Source organism: Girardinichthys multiradiatus, chromosome 5 (genome assembly GCF_021462225.1).
Source record: "Girardinichthys multiradiatus isolate DD_20200921_A chromosome 5, DD_fGirMul_XY1, whole genome shotgun sequence".
NCBI lineage: Eukaryota > Metazoa > Chordata > Actinopteri > Cyprinodontiformes > Goodeidae > Girardinichthys > Girardinichthys multiradiatus.
In genome coordinates, this window is record NC_061798.1 from 32,744,309 (window position 1) to 32,768,040 (window position 23,732).

At 39.9% G+C, this 23,732-nt stretch overlaps 1 long non-coding RNA gene across 1 annotated transcript; it reads right to left on the bottom strand.

Moving 5' to 3' along the window:
- Positions 1-2,695: 2,695 nt before the first annotated feature.
- On the bottom strand, positions 2,696-23,289 carry LOC124868959. The gene is made up of 4 exons (XR_007038436.1): positions 23,068-23,289; positions 11,287-11,397; positions 2,824-2,992; positions 2,696-2,753 (listed from the first exon to the last, which is right to left on the bottom strand). It is a non-coding gene; the product is annotated as an uncharacterized LOC124868959 (long non-coding RNA).
- Between the last annotated feature and the right edge of the window lie 443 nt (positions 23,290-23,732).

The window sequence follows — 23,732 nt, forward strand, 5'->3', positions numbered from 1 at the left end:
AGCACGGCTCCACTCCACTCGGCCCGCTTTGTGAGCGTTTCTATTACTGTTGCTTTCATACTGGAACCGACTGGGGCTGAGTAGGGCCTACATGTGAAGATAACAGACTGCTGTTCTCTGATTGGCCATGAGACTATATCAGCTTTCTGAATTACATGCAGGCAGCGCTATATTTAATACCATGAATCAACTGATCACGCATATAATCAGACGCACAAAACACACTGCAAACTAGTGGAGGAGGGAGCAGGCAGAAAGCAGCGGCCCGTAATCAGACTGCCTACATCGGATCAAACAGGAAGAAGACTCGGAGCATGATTATCCAACTTAAAACTAAGACAAAAACTTCCTCATGATGCCCAAAATTGTAACTTATTCAGGCAAACTCTGGAGCATTAGTCCATGAAGGCCAGTTTTGTGTAGTAGGTGATACAAAGTTCTCTTGTCAACAGATTCTCCCACCTGAGCTGTGGATCTCTGCAACTCCTCCAGAGTTACCTTGGGTCCTCTTGTCTGCTTCTGTGATTTATGCTGTCCTTGTCTAGCCTATCATTTTAGGTGGACAGCCATGTAGCAGTAGGTTGTGCCATACTCTTTCCATTTTCAGATGAAGGATTAAATAGTCCTGTATGAGAAGTTTGAAGCTTAGGATGCTGTGTTCTAAACCAACCCTGTTTTAAACTTCTCGACAACCTTCTCCCTAAGCTTGGGAGAAATTTGTGCTGTGTTTCTTGGACTTCCTAAGGCTGTTTGTTCACTAATGACCTCTGAGGGCTTCACAGAACAACTGCATTTACACTGAGAATTAGATCACAGTGAGGTGGTTGCTGTTGCTGTAGGTAACTTTTGAAAGAGATTAGTTGTACGACACTTTTTAGATTTTTATTTCTAAAACAGCTTGAAAACAATCATATGGGCAGTATATACAGCCATATTTAAGATAGGATATAATAAGATAAATATTTTCTGTCGCTTTTGCAAGGTACCACTAAACTGAAAGGTGCTGTTGACTCAGTATTAGACATGAGAAAGATTAAATTACAATAAAATAAAAATAAAACAGCATGTTTTAGGCCATATTGACTTTAGGGTAATTCTGTATCTCCTGCTAGTTGAAAAGGTAATGACCTGGTTGCAGTGAGTCCTGTGAAACGTCCTTTGCTTTGTTTCAGCATCACGAAGGTGTAGATTTGTTCCAGGGTGGGGATGGTCCGGCCAATAAATTAACAAATTAGAATATTATTGAAAACTTCACTTATTTCAGAAACTCAATTCACTACAGATTACTTACACACAGACATATGTTTTTATGATGGTTTTCCGCTTAAAGCTACTGAAAACAAGACATTTAAGATTAGAATAATACATCAGACCAATAAAAAACATTTCTTAATACAGACATTTGGATTAAATAAAAAAGTATGTTCATTACGTGCTTAAAGGTTATTATTTTCAAGAGGTACTTTTAACCAGACAACGAGCCTCATTGGAACACGTATTCTCATTTACTGAATATGTCTGTATGATGTGCCAGAGTTGTGACACTCATGCTGCAGCAATTTAATTTGGCAGTGAAATTGCCTTTGCCAATGAATCGCAACACAGAAAATTAACAATATTAAAGTATTAAGGACTATTAAGTAAACACGTCTGTGTTTTGATTCCTTTTGCTTAGTCTGGTGGAGTATGATCCCAGTACAAACAGGTGTGGACAGAAAAAAAACTCGCCCATAAGGCCCTGGTACTTCAATGAAGTGAGGAATGTGATTTTTATTATTTCCAACTCTTTCAAAAATGGATATTCTTAAAAGGTCATCTAAATTTTGCAATTCTGAAGCTTTTTGATAAAGTGAATCTGAATCTGGTTTCCAAGAAAATGTTTTCCTTCCACTGGCATATTTGTTATAAAGGTTTGGTGTGAAAATGTCACACATGTTGGGGACCTGTTACCTTGAAAATGGTAATAACCCTCCTCAGAACATGACACTGAAAACCAAGGATTAAACCTAGAAAAGAAAGCCACTCACTGTGCCTCAATGTAAAGGTCTTATTCTTTCTGCGTAAATGCTGAATGTGTCCAAGTTAACGCGAAGCCACTCTTACGCTGATGTGAAAAATAAATCCATGCATTTGACCGAGGGATTTACAAACCCAGGTACCTGCATTTATCATTAGCTTTTTGTATTACAGAAGACCAGCACTGCAGGATAATGAAATAAAGGTTAAAACTGCATAGAGGAATTCGCTGATGACTATATAACTGCATAATTTTCAGCACGGGCAGTTAAAAACTATAAAATTCGTAAGCGTAGTGGTGCACTGACAAGTTGTGCCAGCAATAATGTTTAGTGTGGAAGTTGTCACTGTTGGAAGACTTTTAATTAGAAGATCTGACGCGATTCTACTTGGAACCTGTGTTACTATAACATTTATTTACCCTGGGAGTTTGTTTGTGAGCATTTCCACTGTAGAACAGGGCCTGAGTGGTAACTGTACCGAGGTCTGGGTCAACGGCTGAGAGTCGGAGTGGTCATTCGGCAAGCGGCGGGGGTGACACCTGAGACAGGTTGCTAGTCCATCACAGGGCAACTCAGAGAAACACAGGACAAACAACCATGCACAATTTAGGTCTATTTGTCATAGTGTTACGTATGGCTCTGACCCACATGCAGAATCACGCTCAAGGGAAACGGGTAAAAATTTGAAAAAAGGTTTATTTAAGGAGAATGGATCAGTATGGTGTGCAGGAACAACTGTAAGGAAAAACCACAGGTAAGTGGCACAGTAAACGAAACCGGAACTTAAATGTGAAATGTCTCTTACTAGGAGGGAGTAGGCAATCCTTAGCGCTCGGGAGATCAGTTCCGCAATCTCCCAAGACACAGATCCGATGGTCCAGGCAGGGGGCACAATAGGTTCAGGTAGCTTCTCAGAGTCATCTGGTGCGAACTGCCGGGAAAGAGCATCAGGCTTGGAGTTTATACTCCCAGGTCTGAAAGAGATAATTAGATTAAACCGAGAAAAATAAAAAGACCAACAGGCTTGTCTTGGGTTGTCTTTTAGCTGTCTGTAAATAAGCCAAGTTCTTGTGGTCGGTCCAGACTAAAATAGGGTGAATGGGACTCTCTAACCACTGTCTCCACTCCTCTAAGGCTAGCTTAATAACAAGGAGTTCCCTGTCACCCACATCATAATTCCGTTCGGCTTGCTGGCTCTGTTCTGGGGACTCCTCTGGATTCTGGAGATCATTGTGGAAAGACGGATTCTTCATAAAATGAAGAATATTATGGAGAACCCTGAGCATCCTCTTCATGAGACTGTCCTACAACAACAGAGTGTCTTCAGTCAGAGGCTTCTTCAGATCTGCTGTAAGACGGAGCGCTACAGGAGATCCTTCCTGGCCACAGCCATCAGCATCTACAACGGCTCTTTGAAGAAACCTTCATAATATGAGCTGCAACAACATTTAATTTCCCTTTGGGATTAATAAAGTATTTTTGAATTTAATTGAATTGAATTGGCTCAGCGAAAAATACCCATAAGGGTGCAGTTTGTCGTCGTCAGAGGAACGTTGTGAGAGTACTGCTCCCACCCCAGTGTTGGAGGCATCGACCTCCAAAATGAACTGTCTGGAGGGATCTGGATGTCTTAAGATGGGTGCCTGGGCGAAATTCTCCTGAAGAACACGGAAGGCTTGATCCGCAGTGGAGTTCCAAAGGAAGTGCTCTTTAGTGAAAGTTAGTGCAGTTAAAGGTGCTGCTGTCTGGCTGTAGTTCCGGATGAAGCGGCAGTAGAAATTGGCAAAGCTGAGAAACCTCTGTAATTGTTTCCGTGAGTCCGGAACAGGCCACTCCAGCACAGCCTTAACCTTCTCTGGGTCTGCACGGAGCTGTCCACCCTCTAGAATAAAACCTAAGAAAGTTACAGAGGTCTGGTGAAATTCACATTTCTCTGCTTTCACGTATAGTTTGTTCTCTAAAAGTCTTTGTAACACCTGATGAACGTGATGCTGGTGAGTCTTCAGGTCCTTAGAATAAATCAAAATATTGTCTAGGTAGACAAACACAGAAATGTTCAAAAAATCCCTGAGGACGTCATTAACAAGTGCTTGGAAGACAGCAGGGGCATTGCAGAGGTCGAAGAGCATGACTAAGTATTCAAAATGTCCGAGTGGGGTCTTAAAAGCTGTCTTCCACTCATCCCCCTGGCGGATCCTAACTAGGTGGTAGGCATTCCTAAGGTCAAGTTTAGTGAAAACTGTGGCCTCGCGGACCGGTTCAAAAGCTGAAGAAAGTAAAGGAAGGGGATACTTGTTCTTAACCGTAATGTTATTAAGCCCCCTATAATCAATACAGGGCCTTAAAGAACCATCCTTCTTGTTGACGAAAAAGAAACCTGCACCTAGGAGGGATGAAGAAGGGCGCCAGGTAGCCAGGGACTCATTAATATATTTCTCCATAGTCTGCTGCTCGAGTGTAGAAATGGGATACATCCGGCTGGTGGGCAGGGAAACTCCTGGAAGTAAGTCAATGGCGCAATCATAGGGTCGGTGTGTAGGTAACGATAGCGCCTTAGCTTTGTTGAACACTTGTTTAAGATCATGGTATATCCAAGGTACCTGGGTAAGATCCGGAAAATCACTCTCCTCAACATCTGAGTCAAGGGGAACGGGAACGACTGCAGACTGAAGGCAGGTAGTGTGGCAACTGGTGGACCAGGACTCAACTCTGCCCTTAACCCAATCAAGGTGAGGATTGTGTTTACTAAGCCAAGGGAAACCCAGCACCATAGCGTGCGTAGCCACAGGAAAAACGTAGAAGTAAATTAATTCTCGATGATTGCCAGATAACAAGAGGGCTATAGGTTTAGTTTGGTGAGTAATATGAGACAATTCCTGACCGTTGAGGGCTGTCACAAGACGTGGGGCTGTTAAAGCCACAGTCTCAATCCCAGCTGCTTTAACTAGATCCAAGTCTATAAGATTCTGTTCACTTCCTGAATCAACCAGTGCAGAGAGATTGTGGACCTGTTTGTTAAGTAGTAACGTGGCTGGCAAACAAAATCTGAGGGATTCGGGTGAAACAGTCTGGTCCGCCGGTATGTCCCTATCTACCAACGGACCTGATCTTTTGGCCGAGGAGGACAAGTAGGACAATCGGCTACAAGATGCTCTATGGAGCCACATTAAAAACATTGCCTAGCCTGCCAGCGCCTCTTCCTTTCCTTGCTAGTGAGGCACGCCCTACCCACCTGCATGGGTTCAGTTTCTCTTGACAGTTCTTGGGAAGGGGGCTTGGGGTTAACAGTAGGCAAAAGCGTTCGCAGGATCCTAACATAACTGCATTAATTTCTGGGCTTCCTCCTCTCCCTTAACCGGCTATCTATTCTAATGGCTTTAGCAATGGAATCCTCCAATAACTCTGGCTCATCCACTAAAACAAGCTCATCCTTTAGAGTCTCATCTAGGTCATGAAAAAATACAGATTTAAGGGCCCGGCTGTCCCAGCCAGATTCTGCTGCAAGGATACGAAAATCTATAGCAAATTCTGTTAGCGGTCTACCCCGCTGCTTAATAGTCCATAACTTACAGCCTGAAGCCACATAATCAATACAGAAAGAAAAATGTCTCCTAAACTCCAATCACCGAGATGGAAAACGCCTGTCTCCACCACTGCTGAGCACTAGCGCCTACTAGGAGTCAAAAAACACAGACAAACACATACAACAGAAACTCCAGCCCTGACACTATTAACCTAACAGTCATGATTTTGGACTGTGGAGTAAGCTGGAGAACCAGAAGAGAACCCATGCATGGGAAGAACATGCATACACCATGCAGAAAGATCCAAAGTCAGCATTTGAACCCAGGACCTTCTTGCTGCAAGGCAAGAGTGCTACTGCTTCACTGTGCAACCAACATGACAACTCCATTAACTGCAAAAAAGTAAGATACATTTAACAAATAAGTTAACCATCGCTTATGACAGGAAGAATAAAAAAATATTTTGACTGCTGCTATTTATTATCAGACTCTGGTAAGTTAATATCAGCAGCCCAAAATGTCACAAAAACTGTGATTGCTACATCTCTATTCAAAAAAGTTACAGATGCAGAATGAGTTACGGTCCAATACAGCTGCAGGTTGCAATATTTGTGGAATTGGATTTGTGTAGAGATCTCACAAAGTGGTCTCTTGTATACTAATTACAGGTGTGAAGTGATGCACTTAGAGTTGTAATCTGATCATCACTGATGTCTGTAAATGTTAGGTATGAACAGGTCTACTGTCTAAAGTATAAAGAACTGAGTAAATTTCAGCCAAGCCATCCAAAAAATAATGAAACGGTTTGTCATTTATGAAAGAAACCCTTCTAAGATGGCATGAAATAACTGCTTACAAACAGAGTGATGTACAATGAACCGGTGCTTTTGTTAGTCTCCATGATGACAGCATATTATGGTAATCACAAGTGAACTTACTGAGAGACTGTCAGGTTTAAAAGAATATTTTGTATTACTAAAACAGCAGCCTGGGGCTTCAAAGCAATTCCTGAAAACAACTAATGAGGAAAAAGTGTTGACTTTCGGCAACATGATCATTTTGCAGAAACAGCTTATGCTGACACAGGGGTCAGCGACGTGACACATGGCAAATCATGTTTACAAAAACCTCAAATGGAAATGACTTACCAACAACGTATGTGCATGACCAATTTAAGAGGTGTGACCAGTTTTTTAATGCGCACAACTCTGCTGATGCATCAGGATAGCTGCAAGCTTGATTTAATCCATGTCACATGGCCTATCCATCAAACCTGAGAGGCTTAAACTAAAACAATAAATGTCATCTGACTGAAACTCATAGAATATATAATCCAGTTTGAACTATTTTGTTTTTATTTACACATATAATTATGTAATAAGAATAAAAGGTGTGACCAGACTGTGGTGTTATGTGTCTGAGCTAATAATCTGACAAAAAGTGGAATGATAAAGTGATGGTAAAAACATCACAATTACATCTGTGCAAGTAGTGACAGAGCTGAGTCACAAATCTCAGTTTCACCTCCGGCAGCAGTCCTTCATTCCTGCCTGACTGGCATGAAAGTAAATGCCTTGAGTGAAACTAAGCTAATAGTTTAGTTGCTAGGGTAACGTTAGCTGCTTTTAATTTTCTTCTGGATCAGAAAATGTCACGTCAAAAAATGTTGAGAAATTTTTAACATTTGCATTTTATGGAAATTTAAGTCCAGATTAATATCACTATGTTCCCACACCTTATATAAATGTTGCTTTAAGTAACTTCAAACTTAATGACACAACACAGTTAAGTTAAAGTCTGAAACAAACTAATCTTTGTATGGCATTATGAATTCAACTGAACAAAAAACCCTCTGGTTCTTAACAGCGGTTAAATTTCTAAACAACAACTGAGGTACTACACAGGCCCGTTGTTTAAATTATAAATATATTATATATATATATATATATATATATATATTATGTATAACTGTTCGATCTCATGCTTCATACAGAAGAAAATTATTGTTCATCGAATTGAAAGCTTGTCAGGGATGGTTAAAATGAGCCAAAACACGTTGACTAAAAAATATGTCACATTTTAAATGTTTTTGAATTGTTTAATGGTACCAAAATTTCTCAAATAACAATAAAAGACATCCATAGGCATCCAGTGATTAGACAGGTGGATCAGTAAACCTAGTTGCCTTTGTTTGCTTCTGTTTACTTTGGTTTTAGGTTCTGTGTTTTTGTTGATACTTATGTCTACTCATGTTTTATTTAGTGGTTACTTTACATATTAATGTGCTTCCCTGTGTTTATCCTGCTCAATTTTCCCATGTGCTTCACTGTAATGTTTACATGTGTCAGCCATTCCCCTTCACTGCCTTATTTCATTCCCTACGGCTGAAGCACATTCAGTTTATTACACTCACCTGTTATGTGCTCCAGTAATCATTGTCTCTTGTTCTTCTGTTGTTTGCCTTTGCTCCCAGTTGTAGATCTCTTTCATCACTCACTTATGGAAGTTCTTTTGTTTTTTTTAGTACTTTGTCAAAACTACCCTTTACATAAATCTGCCTGCCTCCTACCTGCGGTTGGGTCCTTCACCTTACCAAATGTGACAGGGAGAGAATGATATCAACAGTAATACAGAATATGGTAGGGCACATGGCATGTTATTTTCTGATGGCACAATCATGAAACTTTACTAATGCAGAAATAAAGAATGAGCTTATATATCTTGACGGAAACATCACTTGATATCACAACCTGTGGGTCAAGCCATCTGACGGACCTGTACAATTATTCAGTGATTGGAACAATAGACATATGGGTAATTTGAGGTTTTATTGCTCACCCACCAAATCAACTTCCAGTTTTGTCTTTGGTCTTTGGTATATTGTAGCAGAATCTGTCTTAATTTATTTGATTGTTAGTATGCCAAAAGAAACACGTGAAGTCATTCTAATCATAAAACTCCTGGGAACAACAGAAACTCTCTGAAGTTTGAAGGTATTCCTTTTGTATGAAATGACACCTTTCTCTTATGGTGAAATATGTGGTTAATTGATACCTTATGCATACTGTGGTTGTGAGATTCAAAACAGAACTGAGAAATGTATTTTAGCTTGAGAAAACCAGGTGCTTCCAGGTGTTTTCCACTGTGTGTTTCACTTTTAGCTTACGTTTCCTCAGCTATAACCTCTTGCTAAAATAGAAAGCACATGATTACACATATTTTAAGATTTCATCTTAGTATGTGGAGCTCACACCTGTGTTCAGCTGCAGCATGGCCACATCCTGTGTTATTGTCGGCCTCTCTTTAGTGCATATTCATTTTCTGACTGCAGTAAACGCAACATAAACAGTTTAACTCTTTCCCTGCTAAGATCCGAACCCAAAAAGCCAGCCTTAAAGTCAAGGGATTGCTAGTATATTTTGTGGTGAAGTAATGGTCAGTTGTAGTTCATTTACATATAGTAGACAGATCAGTGAATTTATACAAATGAGAGTAAATCCTCAGGGTGGGGAAACACAGAACCCCCAGTTTCAACAGATTTTAGCTATTTAAAACAACTCAAACAGAAATTATCTATATCCATGCGATACAACGCTATATTACCAGATATTAAACTCAGCTGAACAATGTCTGCTTCACTACATAAAGTTTCATTAGTTGATGCTGCCGACTGAATCTATCGACTTGATCAGCTTTGTCTCGTCAGCACTACACTAAGTCTACCAAGAGTGGACTTTGGGATTTTTGAGTCAGGCTATGCTGTGCAGAGGCATGAAGGGTTATACAATCCTTTGCTCATATTCCTCAAACTTTGTCTGGTTTTGCTACGTTATAACTTCAAACTGCTACGTTATAACTTCAAACTTTCATGAGAATTTCATGTGTTGGACCAACGCATTGCTGTGAAGTGAAAGGAAATGTTATGTAGTCTTAAAAAGTTTTTACAAGTAAAAATCTGAATTTGTGTTCATCCCTCCTAACTTTATAGAGCCACTTTTGCTGCTACTGAAGCTGCCATATTCTCTATTGGATTCAGGTCAGGACTTTGACTGGGCCACTGTAACACATTATTACGCTTTGAACTAAACCATCAAGTTGTAGCAGTGATAGTATGTTTAGGGTCGTTGTCCTGCTGAAAGGTGAACCTCTCCCCCAGGTGTCATTGTGTTGCTGCGTCCAACAAGTTTTCTTTCAGTGCTCTTTATTTAGTTAAAAACCTTCCCCCTTTCTGCTGCCTGTCTTTGTCTGCATGCTGTTTGTTCACTTATGTTCTCAAACAAACCTCTGAGGCCTTTACAAAATAGTTGTTTTGTACTGAGATTATGTTTCAGTTTATCATGTCAAATTAAAGAAGGCTGAACACACATGCAAGGCATGAATTCCCAACTATCATTTTTAAAAACCATGTATCATTTTTCTTACTCGTACTCGTCGTCTTCCTCTTTATCCGGGACCGGGTCGCAGGGGCAGCAGACTCAGTAGAGACGCCCAGACTTCCCTCTCCCCAGACACCTCCTCCAGCTGCTCCGGGGGGAGCCCAAGGCCCAGGCCAGCTGAGATACATAGTTCCTCCAGCGTGTCCTGGGCCTCCTCTCGGTGGGACGTGTCTGGAACACCTCCTGAGGAAGGTGTCCAGGAGGCATCCGGTATAGATGCCCGAGCCACCTCAACTGGCTCCTCTCGATGTGGAGGAACATCGGCTCTACTCCGAGTTTCTCGCCCTATCTCTAAGGGAGTGCCAAGCCGCCCTACAGAGGAAGCTCATTTCAGCCGCTTGTATCCGGAATCTCGTTTTTTCGGTCATGACCCAAAGTTCATGGCCATAGGTGAGGGTAGGAACGTAGACCAACCGGTAAACCGAGAGCTTCGCTTTTCGGCTCAGGTCTCTCTTCACCACAGCGGACTGGCACAGTGCCCCCATTACAGCGGCAGGAACTCCCCTCCAACCTGAAGAGGGCAAGCCACCCTTTTCCGGTTGAGAACCATGGCCTCGGACTTAAAGAAGCTGATCTTCAACCCAGCCGCTTCATACTCGGCTGCGAACCGCCCCAGTGCATGCTGTAGGTCTTGGCTAGAGGTCGCATCATTTTTCTTCTATTTCCCAATTATATATTATATTGTGCTGGTCTATCGTTACATAAAACCTTTATGAAATTCAATGAACAAATTCAGTGGTTATGAGAAATTTAGCTCTAGTTGCTGGGATGCTATTCCAGTGGACTGACATAGAGTTTATTCACCTGATCCAGCTGCCAGCTTCAACCAACACAATGTAACACAAATACTTTCACTTGAGCTGCTTTTAACTAACAAAATCAGCCAAAATGGGTTGGTTTATCTAACTAAATGTTAGTCCTCTAAGCATTGCTTCACTTCTAGAAACTCACCACAACATTATGTCCTTCTACAACAGGTAAGGTGGACTGATACTGATACTAACTTCGTAGAACCACCTTTCAAAACATCTGAGCTATCCCTTTAAACGCTCATCAGCATCTCCACAGATGGGTCCCCATGTCAGCTTTGTCATGATTACCCATTGACACCAGAGTCCCTGGTATCATGATTCTCAGTGATCACGCATAGTATAACAGCCAGGTGGGCTGCTTGCACACTCAGCATGCTGCACCTCCCGCCTGGTGGCTCCACATGATGCGAGCTGAGCCTTTGGCTCGGGGCTGTAACCTGCTGGGAGGAAGCAGAAGCCAGAGAAATGGAGGAACAGATTGGGGAAGATTACTCACTGTTTTCTGACTTTGAGGCAGGCCTGTTTGTGCGGGATGTTGGTGGATAAACAGGGGCAGAGGTTGCTGGGCCCAGAAACTGCTGTTTTCTTCCATCCAGGATCCAGACAACTTGAGTGAGAGTGTTCATCAAGAGATAAAACATGTAAATGAAAAGAAACATTGGGATTGTCATCTTGTGTACCCTTGTATTGTAAAGTACTGTTCCCATGTTCAGAGATACCGTGGTTATGACAACCATGTATACAAATCTCTGTTGCTTTCTATGCTGTCGAACTGCAGAAGAAGAACAGTCTAATTCCTATTGGACTGCTTTAGATTTTTCCGACATTAAGTCAGGCAATAATTGTCCAGGCATGGACAAGTACAACAAGTTCCGGAAACTTTACGCATGTAAAACAAAACTGTGGATTCAGCAGTAACTGAGTAGAGATTAAAAAGGTTATCCAAACATTCCTCTCGACAGTGTTTAGCATGCAGAAGGGAACAGTTTCCTGTTTGCCAATGTACTCTTCCTGTCCTCACTTCAAGTGACGCTCAGCTTCCTCTAAAACAGGAAACTTGCTTGTTTTTTGGTTTTTTTTTCTGGAGTTGTTTAACATTTTTTGGCTGGGAGGGGGGACATATTTTACACTGCCTTGCACGAATATAAAACACCATAAAAATTTTTTGCACTTTCACATCATAAGCGCAAACTTTAATTGCATTTCATTAAGACTAAACTTTGTGGTATTTTATTGTGAAATCGAGAGAAAATATGTTGTTTTTTAAAAAGTCCAATAAAATACATCAAACTTTGGTGTTGGAACAAGACAAATTGTTAAATACTTCATAGAGTATGAACATGTATGTCATTCTCTGGCATAGCTGCTCATTGTGAACAGTCGTCATTAACATGTTCCCTTTCAGCAGTGAAACCCAACATGCACTTCCAGTCTTTCAGTTAACGTGATCAGTCAGCAGTGTCTGAGCTGCAATCAGACTGTAAATCTAATCACTGTTTGTATCAACATGTTGGTCTCAGAGGCTTTCATTGGGATAGGTGATTTTCCTTGTTCTTATCACGGAGAAATCTCTGGTGACACTGAAAACAAACACCTGTCAGGGAGTTCACTTTTGTGAACGAGGCTGCTGAAAGAGCAGAACATCCCTCCACTGCTCACTCTGAGTTTCTCTGTAACTGCACCCACTTTTAGTTATTCTGTGGACAGTCACCATGAGGAATAATCTGGAGGGAAAGGAGTTTCCAGGGAAAGATTTTGCAACATTGAAAGAGTAAGCTAAAAGGTTCCTCTGAAAAGAATGGACAGTTTCTGAGCTGTTTAACCTAACCACGTTTAAGCAGGGTTCCCATTTGTTTCCTTGAGGAAGGAGTTGCATCTAAGGCTTATGTCATAAAGCAAATAAAACTGATTTATAAATGAGGAGTTTTGTTAGGCTTTCTCTCTTCATATAGAATTAATTCCCTTTGATGTGTGTGCAGGTTTGCTGACTTTTACGCATAAAGCAAAGGGATTAAAGATTAAACTCCTGAGACAATGCACAATAGTGGTCAGAAGAGCAAGGTGGGACAAACCTTTTGCAATATTTCCTGGCAAAACCAAGAACCTTCTTTTTGTTTTCACAAATAAAGTAAAAGTTTTTTCAAGTTTATGAATTGCAGTTTTAATTGTCTATGGTGGTCCTAAAGCAAAAAAGTATTGAAAATGGTGTTTTCAATAATAAATAACTAAATACTTCAACAACTATATCCAACTGAGAAACACTGTAGAAATGATGTTCACAAATGTTCTCTGTCTAACCTGACTGAGTTTGAGCTGTTTTGTATAAAAGAAAGGTTAAAAATGTCATTCTCTATATGTTCAAAGCTGAGACTTACAGCTGTAATTGCACTGAAAAGTGGTTCTATTGCGTCAGGGAGGCTGGATCAATTTGATTTTTATTTGTAAGAATTTTAAAACCATGTCACATTTTTCTTTCACTTTACAAATTAGCTCTGCTTTTTGTTGATCTGTTACACAAATGTCCAATAAAATAAGAAGAATTTTGTGGTTGTAGGGGGACAAAATGTGAAGTCCAAGGGGTGTGTACTTCTTGCTTTTTGGTTCCCTGAGAAAAAGATAATTGGTGTTTTCAAAAATACAAATAGATTGGCACGTAGAGGGATTTTGTTCATGTGGGGAAAATCAAACTGGTGTAACAGGAAGAAGTCAGGGTGATAGGAAAAGTGGTTTATTGTTTATTTTTGAATTCATTCACAGTGGAAAGAGCAGAGAGTCTGCAAATGGCCAACATGGTAAAATCTAGGGAAACTGAAAGTCAAGAAGAGAAGCTTCATTCTTTTATTTTTATTTTGTTTCCCTTAAGTTTTGGAAACTGAACCAGTTTTATAAAACAAAAGAAAATAATTCTGCCCTGTCATCCCTTTTGGCTGCAGTTATTAAAGATAAAACCTTCTGATTACAATACAGTTGTGCAAATATGGATTGTGTGGTTTCAGTACTTCACCAGCTGACTTCCTGTCCATCATTTTGGAGGACATATAGAATGGAGCAACAGTATTATAATGTTGTCAGAGGGAAAGCACAAAGGTTTTGTTTTTTTTATGCATAATGCAAATATTCAGTTCTACCGAAAGCTTTGAGGATAGCTTTTATTATTTTCTGACAGTGTCACAAACCAGGGTAAGAAAACCAAGGAATTATCTGTCAAGAACATCCCGGGAGGATTTATGTGATTCCCACACAGCACTATTTATTCTTGGATCATCTTCAATCAGGTTAGTCCATGTTGCTGTTTGATTTCCTAGAGGACCAGTTGTTTTTTAATGTTTTTAGGACATTATAAGGACATGGAAGATCAAACTATCATGTGGATTAGCCCAGTGATAATATATGATGGACATACGGCGGGTGTCTAAGGATTTGTAGTTAATATCTAATATTAAGATTAACCTGAGCTCACCTGATGCAGGTACATGTTTACAAAGTCTTAATTGCTTGAAAAAAATTGCCATAAGCACATAGATTTGCTGAAGGCATCTTTTTCTCACATCTTGTTGTGAACCCTTCTCTAAATAAATACTCATTATTAATAAGGTCAGTGTTAGGGCTGAAGGGTGTCAGATAAACGTTCAGTATGTCACAATATTGATTTGACTTGCAATAATAAACATAAGTATAAAGTCTTAATGTCTTACAACTTTGGGCTTATAGCAGCTACAAGGAAGAAATCATCACTTTTGACTGACGTCTGATGTTCTGGCATTTAAACAACTTTGTCATAGTTTCTTAATGACTTTGGCCACCTTACCACCCCTTTACCCCCTAAAACCATTATGCTCCTCTAAACAAGAGTCACTGAATCTATTACAGGCATAGAGAGCCTGAATGCACAGTACTCGATTAGCTAGCATTAACAGCAGTCCAGGTGGCTGTTCGCGATGTGCATATGGTGTAAAGCGATATTGCGAGAATGATAAATTTGCGACATATTGTGTAGCCTTAGCCTGTGGTCTAAATAAAAAACAAAAGTTTTTTTTGTTCAGGACATGTTTATTTGTAGAAAACAGAAATCTTAAATTTCATTTGTGAACTTTTTACTTTTCATTTTCATATAGCAATTATTTACCCAGGTAAGATAATTGGTAGCTAGTTATTATTTACAACCTTATACCATGGAAGAGGCAGTTCTACGTTGTAGTCTTTGAAAAGCCATCAGTGCACTATGTTGCCTACATTACCCTGTTTGTCAGATGACAGTAAATACATCAAGGTAACTAAATTTTGCAAATAGCACTGATCCTTAAGAATCTGATGCATTTCATCCTGCCAATAAGTTATATAAGTACTGGCAGGTTTCTCACAACCGCATGGATGGCTTATTTAAATGTAGGAAAAGGTAGGTAGCTATTTGCTAGATAGCACAGTTTGATATGCAAATTTTCCTTTGTTTTCAGCATTTATCTGGTGCTTAGACAGTATAATCCTTCAGTAAATCAGACTGAGAATAGTGTCAAGGTGTGAGACCAATCTGGCTAATGTGTACTGAGAAGTCATGACGACTGCATAATCAGGGGTCAGGATGTTCCTTTTTTGAAAGAAACTGTATTCCATTTAATGGACAGCATAACACCTTCTGATCAGTTTACACTTTAACCTAGACCTTAACTTAGAATCCTTGAAAAGCCCTCTCTAGACCATGGTGTTGTTGATATTTTCCCTAAAAAACATCCAAGGTTCCTGATATGTGTTTAGTACACACAAGAACAAGACTATTTGACTGAAAATGACAAATACGCAGTAAATATGCAGAGCTTTACCACAATAAACCTTTGGCCCTTGTGTGAGGCAGACATGGAAAGAAGTTGATGGAGCTCATTTACTACCATCTTTCTCATTAACTAAGCTGGATGTTCTCCAGTTAATTCATAGGGACCTCAAAGCGTTCTGAAGCCAGAAGAGAAAGAAAAGTTAACTCCAGTGAGGTCTAAATCTGCCACGGGATCTGCTTCCAGTGGGATGTGACCAAAACACCTCCAAATAGAGGCACCCAGAAGACATTTTGATATGATGAGGAACACCTACATTGCTGCAGATGAAGCCTCAATCCATCTATATCTTCAGCTCCATCATATCATCAATCCTTAACAACACACCAAGATATTTGGGCCCCTTAGCTTGAGGCAGAGGCTGAACACCCAGCCTGGAGGGAGGTGTCCACCTTTTTCTAGATGACAGTGCAGTGATAACTGGGCCTTTAACTAGGACAATGCTGCTGTTCACACCACGCGCCTAACAAAGCACTTCTTCCATGAGTAGAACATCCTTCTTTTGAACAGTTCTGTAAGATCAATTGATCTAAATCAGGTTTAAAGAAATGGACATCAGATCCAGACCGTTAATCTTTGTTAATCTTCCCATAAGTCCACTGGAGACACATCAATCATGTCTAAACAAATCTTTGAACTAATCACCAAGAACAAGGGAAGCTACTGAGTCATTTTTTAAAATAATATTTGTTCTGTTTTGTTTTCTTTATTTTTCTGGCCTGAGGATCTTAAACGTATGAGCGTATTTGGATTTTAAAAGCAGTTCTCTAAAATTTGCCTATTTTCTTTCTTTTCTAGGTTCTCATTCTTCTTCTTAAAGTTTGAAACTCCACTTAAAAAGGATCCAGCTTTTTCTCCAGGCTTAAGAATTTGATCAGGACTTTTATTCTTAAGGACATGCTAAAATACTGCCAGCTTTTTTTTAATCGCTGTGTTACCTCAACACTGATCCAAATCAGTTGGCCTTTCTTTAAAACTAGCTAAATCTTGTTTAAAGTAACTGCCTCTCATATCATCCTTGCTCCTAATTTAAATACTTAATGACAGTTACACAGGTAGGAGAACTAGAACAAAACAATATTTTAATTTCTGATAGTAGTGGAAAAATCAGTCTTGGTAAGCCGAGGTTTTGCAAAGAACAGAAATTGCAGATCAGCCACAAATCTCTGATTGGTGCATCTCTGCCTCGCACTGAAGATGATCCTCTAGTTGGACCATTCTTTTCTCTCCTGTACATGCCACTGCAGCATCACCCATACTTTATTCTGCTGCTACTTTCAACCAGATAAATAAACGTTAGAGCACACAAATTGGCTAAAAGAAGCCTCACCATAAACTCACAAGTCATAACCACTGAGGTCAGGAGAATCATTACTGTTCTGACAACGGAGGCTGCTAATAAGAGTATGAATGCAGGTGGGTGGTGACAATTGGTGACTCACCGGGTGATGCCTGACACCCGCAGCCAGATGAGTTGGATGTAAGCAGCATGAAAGCTCACTGTGTGTTTGCACTGAGAGAGGAAGTTTAAAAGTGCTGCCTGCTTGGGAGCTAGAAGATTTAGCAAATTAATTTCAGTAGTGTGACGTCAGGTGGCCCAAAGAAGGGGGAGCGCACAGCAGGTGAGGTTGACTTCAGGAGAATAATAGGCAGTAAGGGTGGTGGGGCACAGGTGGAGGCTCACTAGGGAGAAATGGCGGCTATTTGAGTTGACATTTATCAGGTTTGCAGTGAGGGGAAAGGGTGAAACCGAGTGCAGGTTGGGAGGATGAGTCAAAAGCAAAGGTAAATGCCATCAAATGGGATAAAATAAGCATTTAAAGCATCAGCTGTCACTGAGAACATGTGTTGGCAGGGTGGGGGTGGTCACTCTTCTGACTCATTCATTATGTTCATCCTGCTTCTGTATGTGGAGGCTCGTTTGTGCAATTACCGCCTTCACAAATTAGTCAACCTGAGAGTTGCATTAATTCCTTTAGGTGTGCAAGTGGGAATTTGTCAATACCTTTACTCCCTGCTTTAACTTTTTCTCTTGCAAAATACATCTGCATGTGGATATTCTGCAAGATGGATTCTGGAACATTTTGGGACAAAAGCAGATGATGTGACATTATTATAAAGGCACTGTGTTTTTCCACAAGGTAAATATGCCATGTGCCATTAATTAGATGGATGGATGGATGGATGGATGGATGGATGGATGGATGGATGGATGGATGGATGGATGGATGGATGGATGGATGGATGGATGGATGGATGGATGGATGGATTCAGTTAATTAAGTCTTAAACTTTAGTGTCATGTACATGTAATATTATTAGCCCTTAAAAATACAAACACTGTTTCTTTTATTCCTAATGAGTTGTAATAAAGTAACTAAAATGTAATCTATTAATAAATACATACACAAATTTAATGAATGCAATTTGTTTCACATTCTGCTCATCAACTTTGAGTGTAAACTCTTTAACAACAAAAGAGTTTTTTTTTTATTCAAATTGAAACACCATAAACAAAAAGCATTGTAATAAACTGGTATTTTACTGTGTTATGTATATTAGCAGTGTGCCAGGATTGGACACATAACTGTTACATAGGAATTTCAAACCAGTACCAGAAATGTAACTTGAATTATTTTATTCCCGATTTATTTGGTTATGACAAATCCACTGAATTCCATTTACATAATAAATGAACAAACTGTACATTACAACATACATTACTCATTATTACTGAACCGATTGTAGAACATTTCGTATGTCTGGGTCATTTAACAAGACTGTTTGTTAGCATTATGCAAACTGCAATTCTGCAAACATTAAGCAGAGAACAGAAATGACAAGCTTTCCATGAGTTTCATGGATCAATCCCAATTAAATAATATTGCCAGAAAATTATCTGTTGTCATCTAGAAGGAAACTGGACAGGTCATCCTCGGTTAATGTTCGAGGCTGGATGTTGTGCAGTGGATGTTGGATGCTGTTGTTCTTTCTCACATTGCAGAAGTGTGGTGTCGACCTTTATTTGGGTTGAGACATTGAGGCCTCAGGGTGTCATCAATTTGCTTTACCCACTTTTTACTCTGTGCATTGCACTGGATTATCCATTGAGCTGCCAGCTGGTGCCACAACAATCAAAATTATAGTCCATCTTTTTATAACCCTGTCAACAGTGCAAAAGTATTATTACTACATCAACTTTTTCAGATTTTGTCACTTTACAACCGCAAACTTTAATGTAGCTTACTGGGATTTTATGTCATACCAATACAAAGCAACACATGGAAGAAAATGATACATAGTTAAATATTTTTTTTTTTTTTACAAATAAATTTTGAATCCTTTTACAACAAAGTGTTTCAGGGAATTTTTGTACCAGCTATCCATTCACTTTTGCAAAACAACTCAGTCACATTGGATAGGCAGATTCTGAGAACAGCAAAGTTAGTTTCTTGCAACATAATTTTTCCAGCATTTAGTTGCACTAAATCTAAGAAACCTGTGAGTTACAAACAGTAAGTCCTAATGGCTTTTCCAAAATTAACATTTGATGGATGTCACTGCACATTCCCTTTTACATGGCAAATAGCTGAATAATCAGACCTGTCAGACTAGTCAGTATTCGTTAGTGAATTTGATTGTCAGCAGATCACAAACAATAGTTTTCCACCTAACTTCCTGCCTTGTTTTTTAGGAATTCCTCTCAGAGGGGAAATTGCCCCATTAACATCTCTCTCTCTCCCCCGCCCGGCTCCTCTCCCGGGAGACGTCTGCTCGTCTCGTCCCCTTTCATCAAGCCCAGAGTCATTTGATGACAACAGACTTTAACTGCGTCACTGATTGAATTCAGGTAAAGGCTCATTTCCAGGGCATTGATCGCTTCTCTAATGAACCAGCACCAAGGAGCCTTTTTCTATCAGGTCTCCAAACTTACCATTTATAGCGGCACAACTCAAGACAAACAAAGAAACGAGATAAACTGACTCAGAGCATAACTACTCCCATTCAGAGAAAGGGAGGAGGCGTACAGCGAAAGGCTCCATTAATGGCGACAGTAGATAAACCAGCCATTAGCTTGCGACAGTGACTTGACTTTTAGGAGACAGGAAATTACCTTTTGATCTTTTCTTTTGCAGTTTTTATGAGCTGCATTGATTTTTACTGCACAAGGGTAAACACGAGATGAATGAGTGGCTGGCAGAGCAGAAAGACAAATCATCACAACAGGCTGGCCACGGTTGCTTATGGAGTTACACTTAGATGCTGTTTGTAAACTAAATGAGTCACAATCATGCACCTTAATATACTTCTCATAAGACTTTTATGTGATGCCATAATAATGTGTGTCCGAGGAAAGGGGACGAAGGAAGACATAGACGGATAAGAAGGAGGGGAATTAACATGGACAGGATATTACAGGGAAAATGGAAGCAATGTTCCCAGTGATAATTAAAATAAAATTGTGCTTTTGCTGGGGCGTCAGCAAAGTTGGCCCCTTTTCACTGTTCGTTTTGCAAGGAGATTGTTATAATTTTCTTTTCATGATGTTGGTTCATCTTTGTTTATTTTCAATCAGAGGATTTCTCAGAGAGCATGCCCAGACTGTGCGTGGACAGCTTGGGTGTCAAGATAATAGTAAGACTTTTGGAACTGCGAGTTGTGACACTTGAGTGTGACGCATTTTAATGCTGAATTTAATGCTGGCAGCAAATGAGGCTGCAGATGGTTGTAAAAAAATAAAACATGTATGCCTCTTCTCTTTACTTTTTTGACAACACAGCAAAATCTTGGCAAGTTGGTAAGGCTTACCACAAACATTTCTGTAAAACCGTGAGTTGAGACCTTCAGTTAAGAATTGAGATGTACAGCAGCATGAAGAAATGTTTGTTCCCTTACAAAGTTCAATGTTTAACTTTTTGTCATGCTTAAATGTTCAGATCATCAAACAAGTTTGGCAACTCCCTATCAGACAATGAATAAAAAGACAATATGATTTTTAAGGGAAAAAAGCTGTTCAAACGAACATCACCCTATAAAAATGACTGTCTCCTAAACTACAAAACAAATTCCTGTTTTTTCACCTTTGGCAGCAACAACTGCAATCACGTAATCTTTTACATCAATTTGGAGAAATGTTGGCCTATTCTTCCTTTTAAACAAAAATTAGAGATTTTAGTTTAAAAGGCTTTCTTAGGGTTGTGACAAACCATCTCAATCAGATTTGAGTGCAGAATTTGACTAGGCTACTACAAAACCTCCATTTTTTTAAGGCATTCAGTTGATTTGCTGGTGTGCTTTGGATACTTTATTTGCTGTATAAACTAAGCTTGATCATAAGGGGAAAAAAACTAATTACCAGCCGTTCTCCTTTAGCAATTTCTGTAAGAGAGCAGAATTCATGGTTCGATTAATTGACTCTTAGTTTCATGGTCTTTTTCTGAAATAGTGTTAGTTTTTCACCAGATGTAACTGGATGCAAATCTTCCAAAAGGTTCCGCTTTTGTCTCATAAGTTCACAGAATACTATTGTAAAATCTTGGCGATCATCGATATGTCTTTGGGGATAGTGAATTGGACCTTTATGTTGTTCTTGGTTAGCTTTGGTTCTGGCCTTGGACCTCTCCCATGGATGCCATTCTCGCCCAGTCTCTGTCCGGGATTTTGGCATAGCTCTCAGGGAGTTTGTCATATAACAACATTCTCCCACCAATTACATCTGTCCTCCCTGTGTAGAAAGTAAATTGGATGTGTGAGGGTTTTCCCTAAAGATCTTTTGGGCCTTTTCTGTGTGAGTATGCAGTACCGGGCTTCATTTGAAGTTTAGCCTTTCACACATTGGTTTCTTTTCCTCATCCTCTTTTTCCTCTATGACACAAGTTTGAGTCATTCTACTATCTCAGTAACTGTATTGAACTGTCGTTCTGAGGAAAAGGTTGTCACAGCTCAGGGAAATGGCCGCGTGCCTTTGGGACAAACTTGGGGTTCATTGTCTTCCCTAAAGGCCTGTTAGTATGAGGAAGGGCCATGGGCCGAAAGATAAGCTTTGATAATAGGAATTCCTGCTCAAATGAGTCAACAGGGAGCCAAAGTCCTATTTAGGATGAACATTAAAAAACTGTTGTGAATGAAGAGGAGTCCGGGTCTTTTCACGTGGAAGCATTTGCCATACGCTAACGTTAGCTTGTTTGCCCTTTGTTTAAATGCGTGCTTAATTTTACATTGACTGTGAGCAGAACTTTTTAGTGTATATTTATTGTTTATATTTTACATGTTAAGTATGACTGGAAAGTCCTCCCAAAATGTGCTTTTGATACATGCAGGTTTTTGCTTTTGTGAAAAACAGGCACAGTTATATAGGCTAATGCTAGCTCCAGCTGATGCTGCTACCCTCAGAGATGTCCCACATGATGGCATAAACATTTCATTTAACATCACTGCATAGTCTCAAAATAAACCATGATTAATTTTCAACCTATTAATAAAGTTCAACCTAGGCTACCCATTTGATGTAACAAAATAGAGGTAAAAATGGGCAGCACTGGCTTCTTTGGGTAAAATAATGTTTAAAGATTCAAAAATAAGATTAAAAGAAAAACAACCCCTTACTGGAAAGATGGTAAAAGAGATAGTTATATTGAAATGCTTTTATTTCATTTCAGTTCACTTCAGTTCAGTTCTTTATAGTTTGCAGACCTAAAGCTGCTCCACCCACTATTCCTCTGATGCATTAACCTGTGCTTTAATGTAATTTCTGGTTCTTTGCTCACATCTGACAGAAAACGGATAGAATTAGAAAAGGAATTCCTTTACTCCTCTCAAAAGGAGAAAGGTCTTTGTTACAGCAGGTCTGGTCTCAGGTCCAGGACGGAAACCGATATTCTTTTCCTAGGCAATACTATCCATCTCATTCTGTGGGATTTCAAGGCAGATCCCAGGCCAGAAGGGTTAAATAGTCACTTTGTGGAGTTTTAAATCGCCCAATGGTCTCTTCCCTTTGGGACGTGCCTGGATAACCTCCTAAGGGATTCGTCTAGGAGGCATACTGATCAGATGCCCAAAGCACCTCGACTGACTTCTTTTGCCACAGAGGTGCTCCTTTTGCCACCACTCCCAGCTACAAGTGATGGATGGTAACCTGAGTGGATGGTTTTCATTTTTAAAGCTTTTGGCTAAAACCTTATCAGTTTTTGTTTTATGCAGCGTATACTGAAAATTGAAAGGGATTCCACAGCACTGTGACTGTGTCAGACTTTAAAAAAACACCACACTTAAATAATTTTTCTTTTTCTTTTTATAACCCTTGAGTCATTGTTTGCATCTTTCCATGCTGTTCTATTCATTGTTAAAGATTTTAAATATGAGCATTTAAAGGGTTTTTTGAGTAAACTACAACTGGCATGGCAACAGCTGTGTACAAAATAACAATACATAGTCACATTCTTCCACACCTACCTCTCTCATCCATGTCTTTATGGACCTTGCTTTGTGCAGCGGTGTGCACTTTTGTTGGTACAGGAAGGAGCTATCCCAAAACTGTTTCTTAAAGTTCAGGGCACAAAAGTGTCCAGAATTTCTTGGTATGCTGAGCATTAAAAGACCAAGTCCAACTCCTCAAAAAGAGTCTCACGCCATAATTCCCTCTGTGCCAGACTTTACGCTGGAAAAAAAATGTAGTCAGGCAAGTGCTGTTCTCCAGGAAACTGACAAATGCAGACTTGTCCATTGGATTGCCATCCAAGGAGGCATGATTCATCCCTCCATGGAGCACTTCTCCACTGATCTAGAGGCATGCATGCGCCACTGCATTTAACACTTTGCATTGCAGTCGATGATGTAAATCTTTGAAGACGCTCTCTATGCACTTTTCTTGACCTAATCCTAAGGCCTCATAATGTTTTCAGGCCTGTAGCTATTGACTTTGCACAAAATTGGTGACCTCTGCACACTATGAGTCTCAGCCTCTGCTAAACTGCCCTGTGACTTTATCGGGTTTACCACTTAGTTGAGTTGTGGTCATTCCCAATCAGTTCCACTTTGTTTTTATATCACTAACAGATGACTGGAATAAGCTGTTGCCAGCAAATATTCTGCCTGGACTATCACGGTATCATGCTGGA